Source organism: Sus scrofa, chromosome 4 (assembly GCF_054392235.1).
Source record: "Sus scrofa isolate SSC_HxYL_T2T_F1_AM1 chromosome 4, Sscrofa_HxYL_maternal_Yorkshire_Landrace_v2.0, whole genome shotgun sequence".
NCBI classification, from domain to species: Eukaryota; Metazoa; Chordata; class Mammalia; order Artiodactyla; family Suidae; genus Sus; species Sus scrofa.
In genome coordinates, this window is record NC_139386.1 from 96,445,315 (window position 1) to 96,454,705 (window position 9,391).

The 9,391-nt window shown below is 40.7% G+C and overlaps 1 non-coding gene and 1 pseudogene across 1 annotated transcript; both read left to right on the forward strand.

Moving 5' to 3' along the window:
- The first annotated feature begins 2,072 nt into the window (after positions 1–2,072).
- LOC146404039 (vacuolar protein sorting-associated protein 4A pseudogene) lies at positions 2,073–3,246 on the forward strand (annotated as a pseudogene).
- Positions 3,247–7,553: 4,307 nt separating this feature from the next.
- On the forward strand, positions 7,554–7,987 carry LOC146404040 (small Cajal body-specific RNA 2). Its single transcript, XR_014845032.1, has one exon.
- Positions 7,988–9,391: the final 1,404 nt, after the last annotated feature.

The following is a 9,391-nucleotide window of genomic DNA, read 5'->3' on the forward strand; positions in this document are numbered from 1 at the left end:
CCAAAATTACCTCATCTCTCTCCCCAAAATATAACCACTATTTGACTTCTAACATCATATTTAGTTTTCCCATCCCCCTGTAATAGTTTACCTTCTCTCTAAGTAATGCCTGGGTTCATTGGAATTCTTGAACCTCTCTTTCAGTTTTGAAGAGTTCTTACCCATTATTTCATCTCAACCATTATCAACTCCTTTCTCTTTTCTGTTGTTTTGTGACTCCAGCTGCACATGTGACCTTCTCAAGGCATTGCTTCAGTTGCATACTTTGTCTTTGCTAATTTTCCAATGTATTTCCCTCAAAAATTCATTCTGGATATATGCTTCTAAACTATCTTTAAGCTTATTTATTTATTTATTTCATCTTTTTAGGGCTGCACCTATAGCATATGGAAGTTCCCAGGCTAGGGGTCGAATCAGAGCTACAGCTGCCGGCTACACCACAGCCATAGCAACGCCAGATCCAAACCACATCCGAGACCTACACCACAACTCACAGCAATGCCAGATGCTTAACCTGCTAAGCAAGGCCAGGGATCAAACCTGTGTCCTCATGGTTACTAGTCAGATTCATTTCTGCTGCACCACGATAGAAATTCCTATCTTCAAGCTTATAAATTTCTCATCAGCGGAGTCTTATCTGCTATTACATTCACCCATTGTTTTTTAGCTATTGTCATTTAATTTTTCTAGTAGAGAATTTCCATTTATTATCTCTTTACAGCTCCCATTTCTCTGCAAAATCCTCAATATTGTTTTCAGCTCCTTAAGCGTATTTATTTTAAAATCTGTGCCTGACAGATCTGTGCCTCCATTGTCTAGGACCCTAAGTAAGTCTGCGTCTATTCTCTGTTATCCTTTTGTAGTTGTTCATTTTACCCTGCCTTTATGAGGTTTTTTTTCTTTTCCTGATTTTTATTTTTGTCGTCATTATTTATGTTTCTAAAATATATAGAAATAATTTGAGAGCTTAAGATAAAATAGTATCTTCCTGCAGAATCATTTAGGAGCATTGGTAACAAAAAATTACATTATTAATTTTAGAGTTAAGAATAATTTGAAACTTAGTACCAGTCTCTGCAAAGTGACTCTCCTTCTGCTTCACACTTATTCCTAGAATGAAGCCCTTTACGGCAACAACCAAAATTCAGGCTCCAATGATATCCTCAAAGACCTACAAGTCTGCTGAAAGTTTTGCTGAGCTTCCTCATCTCTTTGGTTGCCTCTCATGGAATAAGTAGGTGCCCATGGGGAAAAGTAGCCCCCAGTGCAGGGTTCATTCTGTGACTCCTAGGTACTGTCCCCCTCATTCATCTCTCCTTTGATGGCTCTTCAACGTCTTGAAGCAGACTTCACATATACATACTGCTTTTTCTACTTGTCCTTGACAAAAGAGTTGGTCCAAATTAAATAGTTTACAATTTCTGGAAGCAGAAGTTCTCCTGTTTCTTTGATTCTTTTTTTTTTTCTTTTCCTTTTCTTTTCTTTCTTTTTCATTTATTTATTTTTAATGCCCACACCCATAGCATATGGAAGTTTCTGGGCCAGGGGCTGAATCTGAGCTACAGCTGCAATCTATACCACAGCCATGGCAATGCCAGATCCTTTAACCCACTGTGCCAGGTGGCAGATGGAACCCACACTTCTGCAGCGACCCAAGCCACTGCAGCAGATTCTTAACCTACTGTACCATAGCAGGAATGCCTCTCTTTAAACTATTTATTAATTCCTTTCTTTTAAAACTATTTATTAATAAATCTTAACATCTTTCCATTGTGAAGCCTCAATTTCTGTCTCAGAAATCTTAACAACAGAGCTGGGACAGGCAAACTGATACTCTATAGTGGGAGGCGACCCTGAGCCTGAGTACAGAACATATGAACTTAAAGTCAGTTTTTTCACAGACTTCCTTGACCATAAGCCAGTTCAAAATAACTTAGGAGAGGAACCAAATTTGCAGTTCCTATAGTCTAAGCTACACATCTAGTTTAGACTGAAAGCCTGGAAAAGCTGGCACTAATTGTTTTGCTGCCTAGTGCTTTACAATAATCTATACCTGGCGCCCAGCGCCACATACCAGGCTCCCCGCGAGGGACCAGCACCTCAGCTCCCAGGGCCAGACGGAGGCCCCAAGCAGCGCCGTGGGGTATGGAGGGGACCCAGAAGATGAAACAATGATGTCAACCCTCCAGACACCCACTGATCTAATGACAAAAGCCACAGACAAGGATAAAGCCAAGAATTATGAGGCACTCCAGCTCTACCAGCATGCAGTGGGGTATTTCCTGCATGCTATCAAACAGGAGGCACACAGCGACAAGGCCACGGAGAGCATTCGAGACAAGTGCATGCAGCACCTAGACCAGGTGGAGAAGCTGAAGGATTATTTATGAAGCAAAGAGAAGCATGGCAAGAAGCCAGTCAAAGAGAATCAGAGTGAGAGTAAGGGTGACAGCCACAGTGAAGGGGATAATCCAGAGAAAAAGAAACTGCAGGAACAGCCAATGGATGCCGTCAAAATAGAAAAGACCAACATTTGGTGGAATGATGTGGCCGGGCTCGAGGGCACCAAGGAGTCCCTTAAAGATGCTGTCATTTTGCCAATAAAATGTCCACACTTGTTCACAGGCAAACTGATCCCTTGGTGGAGGATACTTCTCTTTGGACACTCACGTCCCCACCCCGGCACAGGGAAATCCTACGTGGCCAAAGCAGGAGCAACGGAGGCCAACACCTCTACCTTCTTCCCTGTGTCCTCCTCAGACTTGATGTCTAAGTGGTTGGGGGAGAGTGAGAAGCTAGTCAAGAACCTGTTTGAGCTGGACAGGCAGCACAAGGCCTCCATCACCTTCATCGACGAGATGGATTTGCTTTGTGGATCCCACAATGAAAATGAGAGCGTGGCTGCCTGAAGGATCAAAACAGTTTCTGGTCCAGATTCAGGGAGCGGGGAATAACAATGATGAGACTCTGGAACTTGGCACCACAAACATTCCGTGGGTATTGGATTCAGCTCTTAGAAGGAGGTTTGAAAAATGAATCTATATCCTGTTACTGGAGGAGGCTGCCAGCACCCGGATGTTCTGGTTGCATGTGGGGAGCACTCCCCACAATCTCACAGAGGCCAACATCTACGAGCTGGCCCAGAAGACAGAAGGCTATTGGGGTGCGGACATCAGCATCATCATGCAGGGCTCACTCATGCAGCCCGGTGAGGAAAGTGCAATCAGAAACACATTTCAGACCTGACCCCCTTGCTGTACAGTGGGAAAATAATAAAAAAAAAATAAATAAAAAATAAAAAAAAAAGAAACACATTTCAAAAAGGTCTGTGGTCCTTCTCGCACCAACCCTAGCATTATGCTTGATGACCTCCTGACCCCATGCTCCCCAGGGGACCCAGGGGCCATGGAGATAACTTGGATGGATATCCCTGGTGACAAACTCTTAGAGCCTGTGGTTTGCATGTCAGACATGCTCTGGTCTTTGGCCATCACTCTTCTCACCATGAATGCAGATGACCTCCTGAAAGAGAAGAAATTTTCAGAGGACTTTGGAGAGGAGAGTTACAAGCTTCACTTGTGTGATGATGAAGGTGGGCGGTTGACTGGGGTAAATCCATGGTACTCCCCAAGTCATTTCCCAGACAGGGCTCCAGGGCTGGTCCTAAAATCACTACAGTGTCCTCTCTGCTGTCTTGCCACCAGCTGGGGAGCAGAAAGGAAGAGCCTCACCGACCAGAGGTGCAGAAGCACGTTTGGCACCTTGTGGAACACGGGCTCTTCCTGCTTCCTCCTCCTCCTCCTCTGGATGCTCACCAGCTCCTGGTCCCGCCCCTCCATGTTTTTTTTTTAAAAACCATTCTTTGCTACCCTAAATTAATGCTGCTTGGATTTTCATCTCATTTATAAATAAAAACTCCCTGAAGTGTCAAGGAGTGGGAGTAGTCCCTGCTGCGGGGTTGGTGCAGCAGACGTTCAGCATAGCTTGCTAGTGCCTCATTGCCCATCTTTCTCCTCCCCAGCCCAGACTCAGCCAGTAAAGCCCAAGAGTAAAGCTAAGCTATTCGCTCCCTCCGAGCCCTGTGTCCTCCCTGCAGGAGGAGTGAACATGTTTTGTGAGCACAAAGCTGTGTAGATCAGAAAGAGTGAGGACAGTCAGGCGGTTTCACCACCACTTTCTTCTCTCTGAATGTAAGTACACTGAACCCAGTCACTCCTGCTGGTTCCCTATTCTGGAAATGGGCTAATAAATCTTTTTCTCTTCTTGGAAAAAAACCTATATCTAAGAGCTCTCTGATTCCCTTAACAGAATCTTTGCCTCAGCCACTCCTCCTGTCAGCCTGGTTGAAGGTGGTCACTTATAGAATCTCATGCACATTTCCTAAGACTTATTTAGTGGCCTATGTGTCCACCACTGACTTTGTGAGGCTTGTGTGCTTACTAAGGCTCAGCAAGTAAATCTGAGTTTTGCCCAAGGAGACCCCTTTTCTCTTGGGAGAGCACATATCAAATGCGAGAGTAAAAAGTATAGCCCATTACCTGATTTTACGACATCTCTGAAGGGCCATCCTAGCTCCAGAACTCTCTGTGAATTTGATGAAATCCTCTACTGAAACTGCATCACTGGTCAAACTCTTTCTCCCCTCAGTCCTGTTGTTCCTGAGAGCACCCCAAGCAAACACTCTGCATGCAGATGTCCACTTGAGTGGGTATCCTCAGAAACTCACTGAAACTCATGAAAATGGCCACTGGACTTGGGCAAGTCTTCCTAAGTAGCAGCAACCAGCCAAATTAAACCCTCGAATGGACATTAGGAACAGCCTGTCCAGGCCAAAACAGTAAAAATGCAACTACACAGCATATCAAAGCCATCAGGATTATATAGTTTGAATATTAGCCTCTTATCAGTCACATCATTTGCAAATATTTTCTCTCATTCAGTAGTTATCTTTTCATTTTGTTGACGGCTCCTTTTACTGTGCAAAAAGCTTTTACGCTGAATTAGGTTCTATTTGTTGATTTTTCGCTTTTGTTTCTTTTGCCTTAGGAAATATTAGTAAGTTTTTGTGTCAAAGAATGTTCTGCCTATGTTCTAGGAGTTTTACAGTTTCAATTCGTATGGTTAGGTCTTTAACCCATTTTGAGTTAGTTTTTGTATACGGTGTGAGGATGATTGTAACAAAACAGAAACAGACTAGAGATACAGAGAACAAACTAGAGGTTACTAGCTGGGAGAGGAAAGGAGAAGGGGCAAGATAGAGTTAAGAGGTACAAACTGCTATGTATAAAATAAATAAGCAAAAAGAATACAGAGCTCGGAGAAATGTGGCCATTTTTTAATAATAACTTTAAATGCAGTACAATCTGTAAAAACACTGAATTACTATGTTACACATCTGAAATTATATCATATTGTAAATCAACCACACATCCACAAAAATGGTAACTTAAAAAACAAAGGGAAGAAAAATTAGAAGAAAAAAAAAAAACCTGCCATATTGAACCATATGGGCAACTACAAAAAAATGGTCAAAGACTCATGTGGTCATACTCTAATTTCTAAACTCAAAGCCTTCTCACACATTATTTTATTCTCCATTTCTACAATATTTTTCCCTCCATAGTTATAACAAAGGGCTCCAGAAGCTTTTGTTAGTTCTCTCCTGAATTGAACTTATTCTCCTAAACTATAGACATTAACCTTCTATCTTATTCAAAATAAGTGAAAATGTATGCTAAAAAATTATTCTAACCTTGTTTATAATTTATAGATCTTCCTTGGTTTTTGTTTTAAGTTATAGATCTTTTCTAGAGTCAATGTAAAAAACTTCCTTTTTCTACTTTGAATTTATCACAGTAAGGTGAATTATGAAATATTTTACGCTACCATTTTCCCAGTTCACTCTGATTTCTAACATGTTTCTTTTCCTATCAATTTTGGAGTGGCCAGCTGCATTTTCTCTCTTGCCTTATAAAATTTACAGATAAAAAGAACTTAAATACAGATAACATGGGTGTTATTGTCAAAATTTTAACTGAGCCTTAGCAAAAAATCAATAATCCATATAGGTCAAAACAATTAAAAAAGTAAGAGCTACAGGTAAACGTTACATAAACCAACCTTAAACATTACATATCAACCTTAAATTGAGATTAAGCTAATATCCTAGGTAAGTTAAAACGGAGTTTGACTTCAAGTGACAGAAAATTCACACGAACAATATCTTTAAAAAGATATAGTTATGTTTCTCTCTCATGTGTAAAGACTAGAAGTAGGCAATTCAGGGTTATTATTATTATTATTATTACTATTATTATTACTTTTATTATTTTTGTCTCTGCCTTTTCTAGGGCCGCTCCCATGGCATATGGAGTTTCCCAGGCTAGGGGTCTAATCGGAGCTGTAGCCGCCAGCCTATGCCAGAGACACAGCAACATAGGATCCGAGCCCCCTCTGCGACCTACACCACAGCTCACAGCAACACCGGATCCTCAACCCACTGAGCAAGGCCAGGGATCAAACCTGCAACCTCATGGTTCCTAGTTGGATTCCTTAACCACTGAGCCACGACGGGAACTCCAATTCAGGGTTATTATTGCATTTCATCACGTCAGGGACTTGGTTCTGATTTCCTCTTTTCTTTGGGGATTTTTTTTTTTTTTTTTGTATTTTTGTATTTTTGTTTTGCTTTGTTTTCGTTTGGTCTTAACCATGCTCTGTCCTTTTTCCAAAGGTCATCCTGTTCTCTGTGATGGTTGCCAGAGATTTTTTCCATCAAATGCATCGTTTAATCAACGATAAGGAGAAAGGAAGAAGCTGAGCACTCTCACCCCCGCTGCTTAGATCCACTTTGCAGAAGCTGTGCGCAGCATTCATCAGACTGCAGTCACATAACCACAACCAACTAGAAGAGTCCCTAAGAGATGTAGCTTTTATTCTTCCCAGCTAATTATTAAGGAGTTGGTTTCTTCTAGAGAAAGTGCAAAGTAGATTCTAGGAGACACCCAGTAGTCTCTGTCATATAACTCCACTTGGCAATTCATCTAAGTACACAAATGTATAGTTGATAAATTGAATAGGTCCCCTGGAAATAACATTGTTCAAAGACCTTGGGTGTTTGTCTCAGGACACTTTATAACCACATTAGAGCTCATTCTCACTTTTAAATAATTCCCTTTCTGAAGTCATATCTGGCCTTCTCTCTAAAGTGGAGTTGGTTCTGCATATGGGGATGCAAGGAATTGTAGGGAGGCTAACAAGTGCTTCTGTATTAGAATAAATTAGAGTATATCTCAAGAAGAATCTTAGTCCTCACTAAAGATAGGTACTGGGAGCAAACCTGACATTTCAAACAGTAACATTTGAGTAGATCTCAAAAAGCTACTAGAAATTTCCAATTGCAAATTTCACTTACAGCTCCAGTGAGTATTAAAGTTGCTGCTCTTCATCTAACAGATAATGAAAACCGTCTTACATAAAGCCTATGTAAGAGTACACAACCAAAGGTCTTTGCTACTAAAAAAAAAAATTCAAATTCATCCAAGATAAAAAATATTTACCGGAGGGAGAGCGGCCAGGGGTGAGGTTGGAGTGTGTCGTGATGAGGTGTTGCGTGGAAGGCACATGCGGGCCAAATGTGTGAATGGACGCGTGAATGTGAGTGCGCATAGTGCATACAAGGCGAGGGCGTGTGCCCGCCCGGGTCCCTCCCCGCCGCCTTGGTCTTATTTGATGGGGTTGTGACTCCAGCCCCGCGGGACCGACCCGAAATGAAAAGCTTATCTCCTGCGAAGCCTTGTCTTGGGGCGCTGTGCGGCGAGGCCCAATGGGCGGTGGCGATGCCGAGGTCCAGGAGCCGAGCCTATGGGGGCTGGCGCTCAGAAGTGATGAATTGATCAAATAGACGAGGCCGGGAAATAAAGTTTTAAAAAACAAACAAACAAAATAAAAAATATTTATGGAAGACTTAGAGTCTACTCATTCCTGAAGATTATGAAAGTCTACCATTGAGTTTGCCAGAACTTCAGAGAGCTGCACTTATGGACCAGATACTGCGTATTGTGTAGAGTTATTTTCCCTGTCCTTAATTTTCAGCTAACATGATCTCCCTTTTTTGAGACACTTAAAATAAACAGGCCAATGAACCTTGTAAAATATGCTGAAAGAACATTCTGAGAACATTGTTCACTGCACTGAATAGTTTCTTTCCTATGAGAACTGATGGGAGAAATTTCCTTGTGGTCTCAGGACCAGGAATAGTGACACTTTCCCTGAACAACTTATTTGTCTGTTTCTTCTACACATTGGGGATGCATAATTGACCCCGTAGGAGTCACCTTGTAGTCCTCTAATAATTCATGACCCATAAATAGCCTACCTATAAGGTGTCATGACGTTTTATTTTTAAATCTACCACTTCTTGGTTTCATCTTATTTAACTGTCCATGTATTCCCTTGAATTCTATTCTTATATTATTGTTGATATATTTTTAATATTATGTACACTTTTGTAGACAATTTTCAATTATTTTTAGGACTAACAAGTTCTTGCAGATTTAAGCAACTTGATGATGTGGAGACCTTAACACTTCTAAAATTTCAGTAAGATGCTGAAATGTTATTTTAATCTCTAGTGCCACCTCGTGGTAGAATATAGAGATTTATCCCGATCAGTAGCCTTTGTAGATTACAAAAGCTTTGATTTTCAGCCAGAGGGTTTTGAGGTTGCAAATATTTTGATTCTCTTCCTAGATATATAACTATTTTACACAATATTGTATCTTATGTGTTTCCCTAAGAAATTATCACCTATTATGAAACTCATCCCAATTCAGTCTCTATTCTATACAGCATCATTGAATATTTTCCAATTATTGCCTTGTTGAGTCATATTTTGCTTTTGAAATCTTCAATGAAGATTGCTATTTATTGTCCTCCACTTATGACTCATGAATATCATTTGGTCTGAGCAGACTTCCTTTGTAAACTACTTGATTAATTAATTTATCTCCATTCCCTTCTCTTCTGCAAATTCTAATGTATGAGTGTGTTATCCTTATATTTCTATATGTTCATGTAAAATGTGATGTTGTTTCTGATGAAGCAAACTAAAGACAACAGAACCAGATGGAAAAATATACCACGTTCATTGACTGGAAAAATAACACTGTTAAAATGACCATACTACCTAAGATAATCTACAGATACAATGCAGTCTCTATCAAAATACCAATGGCACTTTTCATGAAACTAGGACAAATAATTTTAAAATTTGTATGAAGATGAAAAATCTCAAATAGCCAAATCAATCTTGATAAAGAGAAACAGAGTTGGAAGTGTCAGCCTCCCTGACTTCAGACTATACTACAAAGCTATGGTGACCAAAACAGTG